This window comes from Chroicocephalus ridibundus, chromosome 3 (assembly GCF_963924245.1).
Source record: "Chroicocephalus ridibundus chromosome 3, bChrRid1.1, whole genome shotgun sequence".
Classification (NCBI taxonomy): domain Eukaryota; kingdom Metazoa; phylum Chordata; class Aves; order Charadriiformes; family Laridae; genus Chroicocephalus; species Chroicocephalus ridibundus.
Genome location: NC_086286.1, coordinates 87,223,922 through 87,243,517, shown reverse-complemented (window position 1 = coordinate 87,243,517; position 19,596 = coordinate 87,223,922).

Genomic DNA, 19,596 nt, shown 5'->3' with positions numbered 1-19,596 from the left:
TTCAGCTTTGTTAGCCGACTTTTGAGAAACTCTTCTCAAGTCTGTGCATGCCTGCAGTGTTGGTAGATAGAAAGTGAAAGTTGAGATCCTTAGAAAAGACAAGAGACTTGACATGCACCTCTAAGAACATTTGCTTCCTTTATTACTAGAAAAGGCAGGGAAAAGTAGTAGGCAAAACAGCTTTCTTTCCCACACCTACACAGACACAATGCAGAACAGTAGTTAATGGTTAGATGCCAAGGAACAAAACTCCATGGCCACGTTGGGAAGAAACCTCTTAAGGTAAGTTTTTACGATAAAGGTTTTGGTCTCCATATCTTCTAGATATACTCTGAAAATAGACATCTTACAGAGAGACTTGACCCTGGGATGTCTATGGTGCAAGACGACAGGCATTGTCAACCACAGTGGACTTTCATTTAAGCCAACAGCTCCTTGCTCTTTCCCTTTCCTGGCAGACCAGTCTGCAGGAGACAGAAGAGTGATAGCCCTGAGACAGGGCAGACTGGAGGTGAAGTCCTTAACAGTGGCTCTGTGAGATGTCTTGTCTACTTCTTTAAGAAAGGCAGAAGAGCAGAGGGAAGAGGCTGGAGGATAGTGTGGGAATAAAGAGAGAGTGATAACAAATTGGCTGTCTGCAAAGCTGATAAATGCCCATGGGGCCTTTTGTTTGTCTTTTAATTCCCTAGGTACCGGATGCATGTGGTGATGTGCTAATCTTGAGCATCTCTGAGCCTTTCTTACCATGGAAGCAGCTGGGAGGCAGACATCTGCACTGTGAACTTACTGTGTGAGATGATTCTCTCACCTCCCTTCCCCCCTCTCCTGATCAGCGCTGGCTCTGATGAAGCCATGTGTGTGTATATTCAGGGATGCCTGCAGAGTTTCCCCTTCCCCGGGAAAGCCAGGGCTAATCTGAGAAGTCTGGTTCATAGGCAGTTTTGCAGATATTCCCACAGAAGGAAGTGAACATATGACTAAAAATGAATGACCTAGTTAATAACATTGTTTTGGCAAGGTTGTCTGTGAGAAAATTGGTACCAAGAGTTAAGTTATACTAACCTGTTCCAGGAAGCAATGATTCAGGGTGAAACAGGACATATTTTCAGTTTAAGGCACTGCCAGGTTATTTCCCACACCACTATCTTCAGTCAGCTTCTTCAAAGACATCCAAAGACCACATGTGGCTAGCAAAAAGCCTGCCTCTCCCCCCCCAAAAAAAAAAGACTGACAAGCTCACCTATCTTTCCTGGGACTTGAATTTCCATCTTGCTTGAATTGGAAACACACCTGAACAGCAGGTCAGGTATGGGCAGGGCTAACTAGAATGCAAGAAGCAGCAGCAGCATCCTGGGACAAGCTGGACCACTCTGCACTGGGTCTAGCTGGGATGGAGCTAACTTTCTTCATAGCAGCCTGTGTAGTGCTGCGTTTTGGATTTGTGATGAAAACAGTGCTGATAACATGTCAATGTTTTGGCTGCTGCTGAACAGTATTTATACAGAATCAAAGCTTTCTCTTTTACTCACTCTGCCCCGGAGTGTGCAGGGTAGGGCTGGGCAAGAAGCTGGAAGGAAACATGGCTGATCTGAATTGGTCAAAGTCATATTTTGTACCACATAGCGCCATGCTCAACAAAAAAAGATTTTCTCTTTACAGGTAGCCATTACTTGCAGACTGGATGGACATTGGTCTGCTTGTGGGGGGTATGTGTGTGTGTGTGTGTTCCCTCTTTCCCTAATTTATTAAACTGTCTTTCTTGCAACCCACAACTTTTCTCTCTTTTGCTCTTCTTATTCTCTCCCCATCTTTCTCAGGGAGGGAAGGTGGATTGAGCAAGTGGCTGTGTGAGTGTTTAGCTACTGGCCAGGATCAACCTATCACAGGTCCTATGACATTTGTTTACAGTCACGATGTACCTGTTCTGGAGTGACATATATTTGGTTGACTTGCACAGTGCCATGCCTCCAACCTTATATGGCATGCCAAAACTCTGACTCAGAAATGGGAAAAGAGAAAGAAAATTATTCCTCCAGGATCACTGGGAGAATGTGGCTAGGCACAGTCTCAAGAATGTTTTGTTAGTTCATGCAGATAAACATCTATTTGGCTTTTCTCCGTCTGGGTGCTCGTATGTCCTTACACACTGACTATGAGTACCATTTCTGGCCTCTGCAGATCAGTGAGGGATCTGTAGTCTTATACGATATCTGCTCTTAAGGCAAAGAAGCACTGCTTTGTACTACTGCCACATTTAGCTTCAATTTTACTGGAATAATTTACATCAGTGGTCCTCCTCAGATCCTATTCTAGATGCAATTTTTACTCTCTGGTTCATTCCACTTGTCTGTACTCTTCCACTGTCACTGTGTGCTGCTCAGCACAGCACCTGCTAGGCTACTAAAAGCCCAGAGTCCGCAGCCGTTAGTTTACACTGTTAGGTTTTCCTTTTACTCCTCTGACTGGTGCTGTGGAAGCAAATACTGTAGCCTCCCTACTCTTGCTTGCCAGGCAGCTGTATCTCTTCTTAGATGTCAGAGGATGACTCCTTAAGTAATTTTTATCAGTCCTTAGCTATCTGATCATCCTATTACACATACTAGTAGAATATGGCTTAGGGATGGTAGTCCATCTCTACAGCATTACCACACTGTTGGGCTAGTGTCAAGGGAGCATGATTGTGCATCACACTAACACAGCTGAACACTGCTTAAGCCCTGCAACCCTCACCTGAAAGAGTACGATGAGCTTTTCTGGTTTTGATTGGTTTTGTTGGGTTTTTTTTTTGGAAATGTGTTAACCTCCAATAAACTGCTTCCACAGAAATTCCCTTCCACTGTCTGGGAAAGAATATTATCTCACCAAAAAAAAAGAAAAAAAAAAAAAAGGTCTATTTCACATAACTTTCCCAGCATTTTATAACTTGCATTTTACTGTACATCACTGGAGCAGCTGACTGGCAGCAGTCTAATGACACAGAACAGAACCAGAAAGCAAACAGCTTACAGTGTGTTTTGCAACTTGCTATAAGTATAGCGCTGCTAATGGATGGCAAGGCTGGGCCCAAAGAAATGGAGGTGAGAGGTAATTACATATTACTCATATAACTTCCAATGCAGGACAGCAGATTACTATGGCATACGCAGCTATGATTCTGAAATGAAGTCAGAAACACTTTTGATTCAGAATAAGTACATAGTTAAATCTACACTGAAATGCAGTGAAGTACCATTATTTAAAAGATACTAATTATTGTTGTAAATGGAAAAGTGGTCAGAGTGATTTTTTTTCCCTTATCTATTTTTAAGCCTTAACACTTTATTCTTTCTTTTTAAAGAAATTCTTTGTCACTTCAAATGTTAAATCAATGTCACAGGTGCATGGTTCTTTGTTTTCCCTGTAAGAGTGCATATTGCTTTACAAGCGGATGCTATATTTTAATAAAAGGCATTTTGCACTGAATTTCAATATAATAGAAATGGACATTCTGTAGCATGCGTTCAACTGTAATAAAATAGATTCATTACAGTATGGGAAGGACTGTGAGTTTGAAAATATGTTTTCTTCAGAATATTTAATAGAAAAGAACATATTATTCCTGTATATAAATTGATAGAAACACGATGCAATCACAGTGAGAATGTGCACCCATTAATAGGACCAGAAAAGGAAGGATTGTGATGAATATGTTTGCAATTTTCACATCTTACAGATAAATTCTATCAGACAGAAATGAAAGCCATTTTTCCCCTTAAAAAAAAAAAAAAAAAGAATACAGGTTTATGTGAACTGTACAGTAGGTCCTTGCATTCAAGGACTTCTCTGCCTAGCAATACCTAATAAAGCAATTGGAGTAATAAAACTCTGCTTGCTTACAACTAAATCTGATACAAACGAACCCTAGACAGTAAGATGTGACAAAAGTAAGTGAACTGGGATAGGCACTGAATAAAGGGATTGTTTTTTTTCTATTGCAAAAACTAGATAGACCTTTAGGAAGGCTGAGTTCTGGTCCTGATTTGTCTGCAGAGGGTCTATGCATTCTTAGTCAAATCATATGAAAGTATTTCTAAGCCAAAGGTGTGTACTTATTTAGCTGGCTTTGAGATTCTTAGCTAAAAGATGACGTGGGATCGTGTAACTCACGCTAGTCGGACTATGACAGCCATAAGTTTTCAAAGGTAGCCTTCAGTGTGGTTATGGAGTGAAGGTACAAAACCCACGCATACTAGATCATTTGTAAATCACTTTATTGACAGCTACCAATTAGTTCTTGAGTTACTTTAATTTTGCACTATCTTCCATTCTCCAAAGTAAAGTTTAAGAGACACACTATGTCCCGTCCAATCATTATACAAAATTAAAACCATGGAAGTCATTGACAACAGATTTTGTGGATGACAAATATTTGCATGGAGTCAGACAGCAACTAAATACATTCATAGAAGAAAAATCCATCAGGAGCTATCAAGAAGAAAGATTATACCCTGATCTTAGAATTCCCTGCACACTGCTAAAACCTGTGTTTGCATTAAGAAGAATTATTACATGCATCTTTCCTCTGCTAGGCATTGTTAGGAGAAAGGTAGTTGGACTGTGGATTCAGCCTAATATGCCCATTTTGATGGTTTTAAGTACTGAATGACTAATTTATGTATTCACAGCCTTCCCATCATGCCAAAATAATGATCTACATGCATTTTTGAATAGAGGTGAGAAAGGAACCAGGTTAAGAATACCATAAATTAGTGAAGTTCTCAGACTTGTTTCTGTTTTCACTTCAAACAGGTTAAGAGTAAAGACTGGGACTTGTTGCTTCAAATTGGTATATCTTTCAAAGAAACTGTGATAAGCTAATGGTCCTATCAATCTCATCATACAGCATACAATGCAAGAAATGAACAAAATCTCCCACAAAAAATACAGCTATTGTAGACTGACGATTCCTTTATTATTCTGAAAGAAGATATGGAAATGATTGTTCTGATTGCTTACTCTTTTGTAGAAATAACTGTAACAGCCAACTTTAGGAGCATATTGTGCCAAATCCTAACTATTGCAAGTGTGGTACAGAGCCTAAGATGTATAGACAGAGAAATAGATTTCCCATTTTAGAAAGACCTGGAGATATATCTTGCTGTAATTTCAAACAGCAAATTGATGTGCGGGTTTTTAACTTTGTAGTAAAAATCCTCTCTGCACAATTTTCCCTTTCCACAAAGTAGTTTCCCCCCTTTGATTTCAAACTCCAAACTTCTATAACTCGCTTAATGTTTACACAAATATTCCACACTTAGGACCAGCACAGCAAAGACTGAAGAAGTGGTTGTCCGCAGCTTTATCCAATACCAAAAGTTATTTCAATGAAAATGGAGTACAAAATTCATTCTCACACTTCACAACTAGGTCTTGCAGAGATTGCAGCTTTTGAACAAAAGTATTATAAAACACAGAAGGAACCCCTTGAGTCTTGATATTTGAGGAAATTGTCTCTCATATAAGGAAAATTCTCATTTGAACCTAAGAATTGAAATTGCCCCTTACATTTCTCTGTAAGTTTATAACTGTTTATAACATTCAGTTTAATAATAGATAAATAGAAAATTCACTGCAGGTTGCTGAATCTAGTAGTCTGACAGAGGTGAGGCTGCCACAGCACCACGGTCCTCGGTCCAGCCAGCAACCAGACTGAGCTGAGAATGTATCATTGATGGGCATATACGTACACACACAGAGTCCACCTTCACAATATGCATATACACACTCATATGGCTGGCCACACAAAACCACACGAACACAGACAGATTAGTCCCATTTCCATCTCTGACAGCTCAGGACTGTTAGTGGGCAATTTATACATGCACTATGGACACATCCCGTAGCTGGATTTAGACCAGTAGGTGGCCCCTGGATCCTCTGGTTTCCCAGGTGCCTCATGCACAAAGAAACACACATGCAAATGAGTCTGGTCCCCAGGCCTCACACTCTCCCCAGTTGCTGGCTTGGATCTCCTGGATCCTCCAGTAGCCAACTCTCAGACCACTCTGGTCTCTCCAGCTGCTCCAGTACTTGGCTCCCAAGCCTCTGTCATACTCACCAGCTGGTCCAGCTGGATTTTAGCTAATTATCACATACCAACATGCACCACTCCAGCCTCTCAGGTTGCTGGCACCTAAGATATATGGTCCCTATAATCTGTAGTCCCCAGTTCTGGCTTCTGGCACTCAGGCCTCCGTGTATACACATGCATGCTGAAAATAAAGACCCATACTCATAAAAATAGTCAAAAATAGGCATAGGGCATGGCCAGGCAAGCGTATTGACCAGCAGCCTGATAAGAGGCATCTGGCCCCTTTTATCTCTTTATCTCTCTATTTACCCATCCCTGTTCACAAACCAGCCAGATCCTTCTCTTTCCCTGCCTTTGGTTTCTCCTCTAATCATCTGATAGTAGTTTTGTACAATCCCGAAACGATCCCCCCTGCATCCCACATCGAGTCCGCTGCCTCTATAGGTAGTATCCACTCAGCCTGTAAGGTGGCCTGGGGATCCTCTCCCATTGACTGGTGGTGATGGGGCTCACTCACAGCCCATGGGGCTGACACCCTCCAAGGGCACCCTGGGAAGGGACGAGTTGGGGGACTCATTCCTCTGCCTGGGTTATTTGGGTTCCCTTGCCTCTGGGCTTCTTCTCGTGTGTGGAGATGAGCCTTTAATCACAAAACCTAACACAACACAAATCCGGCTGAAGTTGGTTTTGCCTGTTTGTTTTGCAGTCAGATCATGACGATATCATATTGCAGGTCTGTCTGGGCAGGAAGAAAGACACAGTTGTAAGCCCTGTGGGCTCAGTCAGCTGCTGCTTTTTGGGTAACCTCTATTCAGATAGGAACCACAAGCAAAATTCATCAGTTTACTTCTGCAAGACTGAACTTTGAACATCTAAACTTTGTAATTCTTGTTCCTAAATTAAGTGAGGACCTCCACTGTGTGGAAGGAAGGCAGACCCTTTGAGAGCCTCAAGAGAGAGATCACCTCTGCCCAATTAAGTTGCTTAATGTCCTTTCTGGAGGCCTAAATTTTAGATGAAAATGAGGGAAGGATGGAGGATAGAGTCACCTAGGGCACTTCACCATGGAGAGTCTGCCGCTTCTCACATGAAAGTAGTTACAGAGAAAAGGAAACAATTTATAGCATCTTAAGGCAGATTTCTAAACCAGGCCAGACTAATTACAGACTGAAATGGCCAGTATCTCTCCACTGATAAAGGCAATCCAGGGTGATAAACTCAGATGTAAACACTGTAGGCATCAACATTTACTCTGATGAATCTCACTTTAAGTCATTAGTTAGATGTGCAACATAGGAGAACTGGATGCTACTATAAATAGCTTTAAAGTCACCTACCTCTCAGTAGGTATAAAATACATATCACTTAACATGAGAACTGGTGAACTAGAAACTTAAATTTAAGCATTGGTAAAGTGCCTAAGTAAGGTAAAATGCATCTCTTTCAATATTTTCCATATGAAATTCAAGGTCCATTAAGCTCAGCAGGTGTTTAACTCAAACACGTTTGCGTTAGTTTTAGAGCAGCATGAGCTTAAGCCAAAAAACTTCAATCCAGAATTCTCAACGGGGAAAAGTTTGAGTTTTTGAAAGTTTAGATAAATACTTTTTTTGAGGATTTATTAATTAGAATATATTAAGACAAGATCAGAACAAAGCAAAACACCACCATGTTACAGGGAAAGAAACCAGAACCTTTTTTTCTTTTTTTTCAGGGATAATATTCCTAACCAGCAGGCTAACAGTTCATGTCCTCTTTCTTTCATCTGGTGAGCCAAACTTGGCCTCATAAAGGCAAAGCTTGGAAAGTCTAGGCAAAAAGCAAAGTATGACTGAAGCAAGGGTAGAAATTTGGATTTATGCTCATAAATTCCTGTTCAGTATGATTTCAGGTGCCTCCTTTATTTTTGATACGGTCATTTAGCCGCACCCGAATTAAAGACAACATTTTGGATGTCAGTTTAGCAGCGTATCTCTCATATATATTCCTTATTCTTTTTTTTTCCCTGAAAAAACAAACAAACAACTTTTTTTTTTCTTTTCTGTCCTTGGTATAACTTACAAATTTTGCTCAATATTACAGTTCTTGTCATAGTTCCTCTAAGACTGATTTGGCAGCTGCCAAGATGCAGTCAGAGGTGAGCGCCATGATAGGGAAGTACTTAAGCACAGGTGACAGGCTGCACGGCAGCAGCAGCATGACATTTTATCTGGAGACACAGACAATGCAGGCAGTAGCACATTGCATTTGATACACACAGGGGACAGCTGTGGTAAGTGTGGCAATGCACAAGTAAGTGCTTTGAAAGAATATGACAGGCAAAATCTGATTTATATTAAGAAATGGGAAAAAAAGGAATGTAATGGAAACCAAAAAACAGATTCTATACCTTGAGAACAATTTTGTCCTACATTAAATAAGCTGTATGTATACTGCACACATACAACATTAAAAAATACTTAAAATATAGATTACACCTGTCAGTTGGAAGATTTAATTCCACACAGTCCCAGCCTTTGAAAAGGCTTGAGTCTCCCTGCCTAACGTGCATTAAATATAACCTTGTCCATGAACAGTTCCACTGACATGAATAAAAGTGGCAGTGTTAGGTTCCTGTTTGACAAAAGCAAAACCAGGTATCAATCATTCGTTTTGGTTTAGGTTTCCCTTAAGACTTATTTAATTTCCGTGTTGCTCATAATTCTCAGCAGCATAAAAAAAATAGAATACCGAACTACCCTGTGACTCTTCTGGAAAGTTAGAAGTCAGGTATTCAAGATCAAGTACTAATATCTCTCATTTGTACGATACATTGAATCTTGTTTTAAAAGACCTTGGAAAGAAGAGAGTGAAGGATACAACGGTTCATTGAGGCCCACCACTGGCAACCTACCTTTTTACTTTTTTTGATCTTTTTACAGATCAACCCTGATGTTGTCACTGAGTTGTTACAAACCACAGAAGAGCAACAGTGGAGGTATGTTGGCTTTCTGCAACACCATTATCCTCCACAGCTGGCAGGATTTTGGACAAAAATATTTCTGCCATTTTTGAAAGCACATGGAGAGATAGCAAAGAGATATATGTACTAATAGGCTTTTATTTTTCTTCACAGTAACCTGAATTCATGACATTTATTCAATGTACAACTGTTACACTGTTTCAGATACAGAGGAAAAAATACAGAGGAAAAAAAAACCTTTTGGCATATTTTCCTCTTGTATCTGTGTTCTATAAGTTTTTGTGTTTAATTATATACTGGTTGAGAACCTTGATAAATATAAATCAATACAGTTTAAATGGAATTAAGTGGAGTTATGCTGCTTAAATCTTTTACATCTTTTAAAATTTGGACCTTGTGATATAGCCAGAAACACTTCTTTTTATAGCCGAGAAGTAAAGAGAAATCTGACTGCAAGATGAGGATATGTCATTTATCTACGTGTCTATCTTTTATGCTATGTTTCTTGTTTAGAGCTTGCATAGGTTTCATTCTTTTCAGCCTTGGAATTAGTAGGCAGTAAGCTCCAATTCTCCATTTTCCTGCCCAGTCACACATCCCTCCAGGAGAAGGGGATCTCCAGAGCCCTCCTACCCTACTCTGGAGCATGGCACCCCCCTTGAGCTGTGCTTTACAGGTACAGAGCAGTGATGTACAGAGACATGTGAAAAAAGTGATACAGAGAACTCGTTGAGGGAAAGAGTTGTGTACCACACCAGCAAAAGATGAACAGCAACACTGTGGGTTCCTGGGAAACTACAGCCTGCAAATTCTCACCACCATGAATGATAGATACATCGCCAGGTCCAAAGTAAAGAAAAAGGAGATAATGAGACAACAGCTTTGGCAAGACACAGATGTAGATAATGATTTTTACCTGTCTACCTGCTCTGCCTCTCGAAAGATGTTCCATTATAGTAACATTTACTGGGAATTTTTAGTTAACTGCCCTAACAGAGAGAGTTAATTATAGCAAATATGCCTAAAGCACACTATGTTAAAAGGCTGATGTTTCCTTAACTGCTCCAGATTTCTAATAGTCTTCCTATTGTCAGGAATTTTGCACTATTGGTAATACCAAATTACTCTTTGGCAAGGAAAAGGTGGTTGTTTTTTATTGCCTCAATGTTGGTTTTTTTTCTGCAATTTACTGGCAGGGCAATTTGAGAAGAGAGAAAATGTTTGTTTGCAGGATCAATGAAAAAAGGAGTAGAAGTGAAAATGGAAGGTAAGAAAGTCAGAAAGACAAAATATAAAACTATATCAGGAAAAAAAAAAACCAAAACAACAAACCCTGAAACCAGCACAGATAAGGCAGTGAAATCAGCTAAAGAATACAAATATAGAGCATTCTAATCAAGAATCAAATGGAAAAAGGTTGTTGAGTCATAAGTAATGTAACACCTAAAACTTGTAGAAGACTTGAGAGACACCAAAGAATAAAGGCAGAACCTAAGATGCCATGAATTAGAGGGAATTTGAGTATAAACATACTGGGGGAAAAAAAAAAAAAGATGAATCCTGTAATATTTCTTCTGAAGTGGAAATGTCAGGCTTTTCAACAATAATGCAAAAAGAACTGTTTAATAATATTTCTTTTCAGTCTTTTAGTATAATAACACATGAAATATTTTCCATTCCAACAATAACTCAGGAAAAAGTTTAATAGCAGTTTATAAAGTTAGATATTTCAAAGAAGCAGGATTAATAACTTGAATCTAAAACTATTAGAAGAGCTGAGCAAGGACTTTTATGGGCCAATAATGTTGATTTTCAATAAGTCCTGGACATGGGAGAAGTTCCAGAGAACTGGAAGAAAGCTAGTGTTCTATCAATATTTTAAAATCTGTAAACAGAATGACCGCACATTATAGGCTTGAAATATATGTACTACACAAAAAAACATGAAAGTGATAATATAGGACTTGACTGATTACATTAGCTCTCTTTAATTCTTTTTTAATGCCAATCAACATGGCGTTACAGAAAACAGATTGTGTAAGCTAGGTTTTGCTTTTTCGTTTTTTTTTATTTCAACTGTGGCTGCTAATAATAATAATTTTCCAGTATACTTTGAATTCAGGAGGCTTCTGGTTATTTTTTAGGAAAACAGAATAAAAAACAAATCAAAAAAGCAAAAGCAAAACAAAATAAAACATGACACGTTACTTTGATTGGACACTGGCTAACTCAATATTTAAGTGGATGTGTTTCTAATGGTGTCCTACAAGCAATCAGTTCCTAGCCTACATGCATTTGAATGTTTTTATTAATGTTTAACATGGAATAGAAATTTGGAGAAAGAAAAAAAAAAGAATTATGAGATATCAAAACCAAACAGAAGTAATCAAGCTGTTTTTATTTCTGACTATAAATTATCATCAGATGATGTATATGCTATTCACATTTCTTTGTTTTGACTGCAGTTTCTTGAAAATGAAACAAATTAATAAACTGTTGATCTCAGTAGTATGATGTATTCCAAAATCTCACATAAATTATTTTAAGAATAAAACTTAATTCCTATCTTTAAAACCTTCCAAGCCAGGCTTAAGCCTATATATAACTCTGTTGAAACAAATCCAGCCTGGTCTTCTTTTTATAAAGAGAGGAATGAATTTATATTCAGATAATATGCTTAAATTTTATTGCAGTCATACCATTTAGCAAAAAGCATACACTGAAATAAGAATGACCTAAAGCAATATTCCTAGTAGTGAAATAATTTCATAGCTAGATTGAATGAAGTTGAAGGGATCATCATTCCTATCTCTTAACCAAAAGAAAAATAAAAAAAATAAAAATCCAAGGTTGAAGACCCTATTACTGAAATATGGGAGTACAAAGAAAATACAAGGTTCTACATCTTTATTTTGGAGAGGCCATCTTTTGGCCCCTACCATTATTTGACTTACTGCTGGAATGACCTAGCTATATCTAAAGGTGTATTAAATGCTAAAAGTCCATGTTTGGAAAAGACAGGTGCTTATGACTGGTAACTAAGATAAGAGGAATAAAGAGAAATATATGCACCTGTTCTAGAGAGCGCTCATTCAGATGGGTATATAATACAGCTCAAGCTCACAGTGCAGCTGGGTCCTTTATAGCAAAAGCCATCTTTCTACCATCTAGTAGATTAAAACTCTCAGTACTGAATAGGCATTGCAAATATCAAGTTAATCTGGCAATTAGGAAAACAACCTCTTCAGATTTATCTCTGAGTCTGGCAAAGTAAAGACGGACGTATATAACTTAAGGCATAAAAAGTTGTACCTTTGACTAATGGCTAATCATTTGTTGTTTATGATGAAAAATAGAAATTGCAATAAATATTACTGTAATAATGATTTGGGAGAAGACCAAGTGAAGGCCTAGGTATTTCTTGGCTGTTTATTATTTTTACAGTACTTTTTTTCTACTATCATTAGTTATATCCTAGGATTAGTCATATCTAGGAACAGAAGTCCATTACTTCAGGAACTTCAAAAATAATCCGGACACTAAAAAAAAATTAATGACTTAAAAAATTACATGGCTAGTCTAAGCAATTTCACCTAGAATCCTTCCTTAACGAAGTCAGGCTCTATCAGGCGGCCAAGTATCCCTTTCAAACACAGGTGAGGTGATTTGTCAGTCTTAGAGATAGATTGCCTAATCTACAAGTATGTGTTCAATGTGTGCATGAGTGGGGAGAAGGCAAAGAAAGCCAGGTGGCCTAACACAGAGTTAAAAAATATGAATGATTGGGAAGAATCTTAATTTTTTAAATGCTCCAGACAAGATTATAGCCTGACCTCATTAGTAGGGTGCAGATTGCAGCTTCGTCTTTGCCACTGTTACTGTGCTGTGATCTGTGTTCCACCCTTGACACTGCAGTAATTGTTACATTTCCAAACTGTTACTGATGCTAAGTAGAAGGGAGGTCTTACACTGGATGCCACTAATATCATGGCGAATATCTCACAGCTTACAAACAAAAATGCAGTGATTCTTAAGACACAAGTGCACAATCTAATTTTTGTACTGAATTTAGGATCAAAAGAAAGATGACACTGCTGATACATTTACTTATATCTTAATCGTTCGTAGGATAGCATCCTATGGCAACAACTCTGTAGTGATAAGGACAATACAAATACAAAATAGAAACAGTCATTCCTCAGTTCTGTAGTTGTTTGCAGTCCACGTATTCAGCGACATTTATTGCCTTCCAAAACTGGTCCTTCCCAAATAATGAAATACTCTCCACATCCCTTTGTATTCCTGTTGAAAGCTCTTGGTCTACCCTGTCAAATGCATTTTAAATACTGTTTTAAAGACCGAAACTTTGACGACTTGATCTAAAAGTTTTGACTCATTGAAAATAACCTTTTTTTGTGGGTGTTCTGGTTTGGGCAGGGATAGGGCTAATTCTCCCCAGCCTCCAGCAACACAGGCATTCCATCCCACGGGAGCCATGCCGACTTGGAACTGCTGGGAGTGGGGGACGGGCTGGGGCGCCCTGGGTCTGGTCAGTGAGCGGCAGTTCCATAATCGTGTTTTTATTGTTACTGTCGTTTTCTTTTTCCCTTTGCTGTTCTGTTAAATTGCCTTTGTCTCAACCCAGGAGTTTTGCCTTTTTCTTCCGATTCTTCCCGGTTGGGGGAGAAGCTCGATAGAGCGGCATGTGGTTTTGTTGCCCTCTGAGGCCAAACCCCAACAGTGGGCACAGGCAGTTCTGACCTGTGAAAGGTCTCTTCACTCAGATTTTTGGTTTGAATGAAGTACAGCAAGCTGGACAGTCTTCAAAATAGCTATCACATTAAATATGGGACACCTTCGATCAAAATACAGACAGATGCTACTAGGCTTACTAGCAGATTGCTTGACCATGAAAAGAATGGAATTTTTTTTCCACAGGTTCTTAGGCAATAAATTCCACATTATTTAAATAATTGCGCTTATTGTACTTGAGTGTGAGAGATCTGTATTCTGTATTTCCGTGGTTAGGGTATTCAGATGGGCATCAGAAAAGTGATACAATAGGGACTGATGAACACAGCTACAAAAGAAAACTCTTGAATAACCAAAAAATGTTCTTCATTTATTAATAGAAAGTTGGGTTTTTTTCACATTTGTTTTCCTGCCAACATTATTTAATAGCTGAAGCATAATTTTGTCCTTGTTTATGTCACATATGTACTTTTAAAAAGCTTATTTATACCCTCCTTCAGCCTTTCATTTTTTGGGTAAGCATGGTACACGTTTTTCAGATAAAGTCTCACAATGCTTTATATAATGACATTTCCCTTTCTCTGTTGGATATACCTCTTATAGTCATTATAGCCATATTGCTTTAAGCTTATAGACACTTCATGGCAGAGGAGTGCATACAGGCTTTATAAATTCCCATCTTATTGCAGAAATTTATACTAGTCCTATTCATCCTGTTTCTAAATGTCTGTCATGACATTCTAATTTTCCTGAAGAAGTACCCCACCTCTGTGCATCACTAGCTTTTATTATCACCATCTTACTTTCTGCAGCAGAGCTGTTAATTTGGAAGTTGTTAGAAGTCTGTTAAACCAAAACATGTGACACTCTAAGAATAGCCTCCTTTCAGCCTCATAGTTTGACTTACAGCACAACTTATTTTAGTTCCTTATTCCTAACAATTCTGGAAATTATGTCCACTTCCTCCAGATAAACTAAGAGTTTGCAGGTGGAAACACATCCTTTTTTTTTTTTCTTTTAATTGCTATATATATAGATCAGATCTGTATTTTCCTTGACAAAAAAAAAAAAATACTGTAAAAGATATCATCTAGATAGCTACAACTTACCTTTGATAGTGTCATGGGAAATTGCATCACATGTTCCAGTTGGAATCATAGAATCATAGAATTATTTGGGCTGGAAAAGACCTTTAAGATCGTCAAGGCCAACCATAAACCTAACTCGCTGTCGCTCATCACTTGAAAGAAGAGACAAACCCCCACCTTGCTATAAACTCCTTTCAGGTAGTTGAAGTGAGTGATAAGGTCTCCCCTCAGCCTCCTTTTCTCCTGACTAAACAACCCCTGTTCCCTCAACCACTCCTCATAAGACTTGTGCTTTAGACCCTTCACCAGCTTCATTGCCCTTCTTTGGACACGCTTCAGCACCTCAGTGTCTTTCTTGTAGTGAGGGGCCCAAAACTGAACATAATATTTGAGGTGGGGCTTCACCAGTGCCAAGTACAGGGAGGCAATCACTTCCCCAGTCCTGCTGGCCACACAATTTCTGATACAAGCCAGGATGCTATTGGCCTTCGTGGCCACCTGGCCACACTGCTGGCTCATATTCAGCTGCCTGTCAACCAACAAACCCAAGTTCTTTTCCACCAAGCAGATTTCCAGCCACTCCTCCCCCGGCTGTAGTGTTGCAGGGAGTCATTCTGACCAAATGCAAAACTCAAAATTCACTTAGCCTTGTTGAACCTTGGCGAGGTTCAGCAGAGTTGAATAGAGTTGGCCTCAGCCCATCGTTCCAGCCTGTCCAGATCCCTCTGTAGAGCCTTTCTACCCTGAAGCAGATCAACACTCCCGCCCAACTTTGTGTCATCTGTAAACTTACTGATCGATCCCCTCATCCAGATCAATGATAAAGGTATATATAAAATTGGCCTCAATTCCGAGCCCTGGGGAACACCATTTGTGCCCGGCCACCCACTGGATTTAACTCCATTCATCACAATACTTTGGGCCCGGCAAGACAGCCAGTTGTGTCAAAGGCTTTACTAAAGTTTAAGCAGACAACATCCACAGCCTTTCCCTCATCCACTAGGGGAGTCACCGTGTCATAGAAGGAGATCAGGTTAGGGACCTGCCTGCCATAAAACCATGCTGACTGGGCCTGATCACCTGGTTGTCCTGCATGTACTGCGTGATGGCACTCAGGATGATCTGCTCCACAGCCTTCCCGGCACCAAGGACAGACTGACTGGCCTGTGGTTCCCTGGATCCTTCCTCTGGCCCTTCTTTTAGGTGGGTGTAACATTTGCTAGACACCAGTCATAGAATCACAGAATCATAGAATCATTTAGGTTGGAAAAGACCCTTGGGATCATCGAGTCCAACCATCAACTCCACTCTAGAAAGTTCTCCCTTACACCATATCCCTTAACACCACATCTAAACGAGTCTTAAATACATTCAGGGATGGTGACTCCACCACCTCCCTGGGCAGCCTGTTCCAGTGTCTGACCACTCTTCCTGTGAAGAATTTTTTCCTAATGTCCAGCCTAAACCTACCCTGCTGCAGCTTGAAGCCATTTCCTCTTGTCCTATTGCTAATTACCTGTGAGAAGAGACCAGCACCAACCTCTCTACAATGTCCTTTCAAGTAGTTGTAGAGTGATGAGGTCTCCCCTCAGACTCCTCTTCCTCAAACCAAACAGGCCCAGCTCCTTCAATCGCTCCTCATAAGATTTATTCTCCAGGCCCTTCACCAGCTTCGTTGTTCTCCTCTGCACTCGCTTCAGCACCTCGATATCTCTCTCATATTGAGGTGCCCAGAACTGGACACAATACTCAAGGTGTGGCCTCACCAGTGCTGAGTACGGGGGGACAATCACCTCCCTCCTTCTGCTGGTGACACTATTTCTAATACAAGCCCTCTATTTAGGGCTACAATATATTTCTAATACATTGGCCCTCTTGGCCAATTGGGACCTCCCCAGCTAGCCAGAACTGCTGGTAAATGATGGAAAGTGGCATGGTGAGCACCTCCACCAGCTTCATCAGTACCCTTGGGTAGATCCCATCTGGCCCCAAAAATTTGTGTGTGTCCAAGTCATGTAGCAGGTCACTCACCATTTCACCTTGGATTATGGTGGCTTCATTCTGCTCCCCGTCCCTGTCTTAGAGCTCAGGGGGCTGGGTACCTTTAGGACAACTGGTCTTACTAGTAAAGACTGAGGCAAAAATGGCATTAAGTAGCTCAGCCTTTTCCTCATCCTTTGTGACTACGTTTCCCCCCCTCCAATAAGGGATGAAAATTCTCCTTAGCCCTCCTTTTGTTGCTAATGTATTTATAGAAATGGTTTTTATTGTCTTTTATGGCAGTAGCCAGATCAAATTCTAGTTGGGCTTTGGCCCTTCTAATTTTGTCCCTGGATAACTCACCAGGTCTCACCAACAGTATATTTATTACATTACTTTTCAAACATACTGTACCATTACAAACAACAAACTGATTTAAAACACCAAAAGACTTGTACTAGATTTGCAATTTTTTTGTATATATATTTTTTGGAATTAAAATAGAAATTTTGGGTGTGTGGGCTAGTTAATCTTTTGTTTTTCCCATTGTGATGATATTCTTTTCTTTATACCTTTTCTGGGCATTTTTCCTTTCTATTTTTATTCAATATAATGTGAAACCTGTATTGAAAAAGTATGCAGCTACATATAGACCTTTTTCCTTTTTTTTTTTTTTAAATCTGTCTCTTCATTGCAGTGTCCTCATTTCTTCTTTCCTCATCCACAAGTTTCCCCATACCCATTCAAGTACTCCGTCAATCAAATTATTCTTTTTTTTTACCTGTATTAGCATTGAAAGCCTCTGTTTCAATTTGACAGGGAGTAGAAAATTTTTTAACTGTGTTAGAATAGGCTGAGTTGCTTAGAAACTGAGTGCTTTGAGTTTCCACCTATGTAAGAGGCCTAGCCTTGTTTCCCCTTTGCCATAGTGTTTCTGTAAAGTGTTTAGACTGTGTATTGCAGAGACCATGTTTTATAAACGCTTATAGAGGGTCTAGGTAACCGCAGTTTCTGTTCTCAATTAATATAAGTAATCGTGATTATCTGATGGAAAAGTTATGTGTGGAAGAGCAGGGATGGAATGCATTCTCTGTATAAAATATAACACACATAAATGAAGAATTGAAAGAATTTACCTTAGTTTTTTGAACTGGAAAGTCACTCCTGACCTATGGAGTTTGCGTGCCAAGAAGATTTTCCCTATTACTCTCAATCAATACATAAGGCATTTGTTCATTTAACCACAGGAGGAAATGGCACAAAGAATTAGATGACATTCATGTTAAAACCCTACCAGAAGACAGGTACTAACAAAGATATATTTTACATGATTCCATAGCAGACTGGATGTTCCATGCTAAATAATAGAGATCTATCTTCCTTGAGGCAGGGGAGTTGATGATTCAGAAGTGACATAGGGAAAGATAGTTGCAGAGGCAATTGGTCACCATTTTAAAATAAAAATATATTTTACATCTTTAGTAATTTTATAATTTATTTGTTTTATAAAATTAAGTATTTTTTTACATTCTCATACCTCACTCTCTGCTCTCTAGATGGATCTTTTGACATTTGCAGTGTCCCGTATCTTCATTAAGCTCCTGCTTCTATAGCTTTTCTTATGTTTCTTCAGTTACAGGTCAGTCCTCATCTGATACAGGTCCATGTGGCAATGCTGAAGTCACTGAAGTCAACTTAAATCAGCTAAGGAGCTGCTCCTAATGCAACTAATGTGATCCACTTGCTACGCTTTTAAGATGTTTGGTGAATTATTTCAATGATGTTATATGTATGTATGTATGACAGCTACTTATATAATGGGACCTTTCACTAAAATCTTGAAAACGTCTGCAGTATTGCTGCTCTGCATTGGAGCAATTGAAGGTTCTAAATTCGTTTTGCATGTGCAAAAACCAAATCCCACTAAATTTGCTTTAATCAACAAATGATCACAGACTGACATACAAGCAAAAGATGATGTGTTAAAAAAGGGACAAAACACCTGCCCTCAATGTTTAAGTAAATATATATATATCTCTCTCCATTTAAATATGTATTAGACACAAATAACATTTGCGTGCCTGGATTCTCTGCGGCAAAGATGCAGGCTTCCAGTCCTTCGGTCAGGTCGAAGAGCTGCCAAATTCAATGACTGGTGCTATGAAGAAAGAAGAAAAACCTCTTCTTGCCCATAGCATTTCTGAGTTCAGACAGAGTGGCTAAATTCAGCTGTGTGGGGGTATACAGAGCTGCTAACTGTCTACAGTACTACAGATCATGAGAGATAGCAGAAGTGACCTGTTCATCACTTGGCAGTGCCAGTTAGATCACAATAGTGACCTATTATATACTAGGTGACTTATGCTATCTGATATCTGTATAACTAACCACTTTTTAATATCTGTTCTTTTTCTTTTACTTACTCATATTAATGGAATAGCTGTTTTGGAGGTTTTTTGGTAGCAATACACTAAAAACCAAAATTTATGTGATATTTTATCAGATTTTTCTTAGTTAACAGTAAAAATTATCTATTGGCAAGCCTCAGCCTTTTTTCATTAAAATGGAAAAGCATGAATGGAAGGTAGTCAAACATAAAACGTTATGAGGTTGGACATGTCTCAGGCAACTATGGCATTAACTACTGTGCCTTTTTAAAAGAATTCAACTTGTGTTTCCATGTCTGAATTTGTCTTCTGCTCATTTCACAGTTTAGTGTTCTTGACGGTGAGCCATGTGAAGGA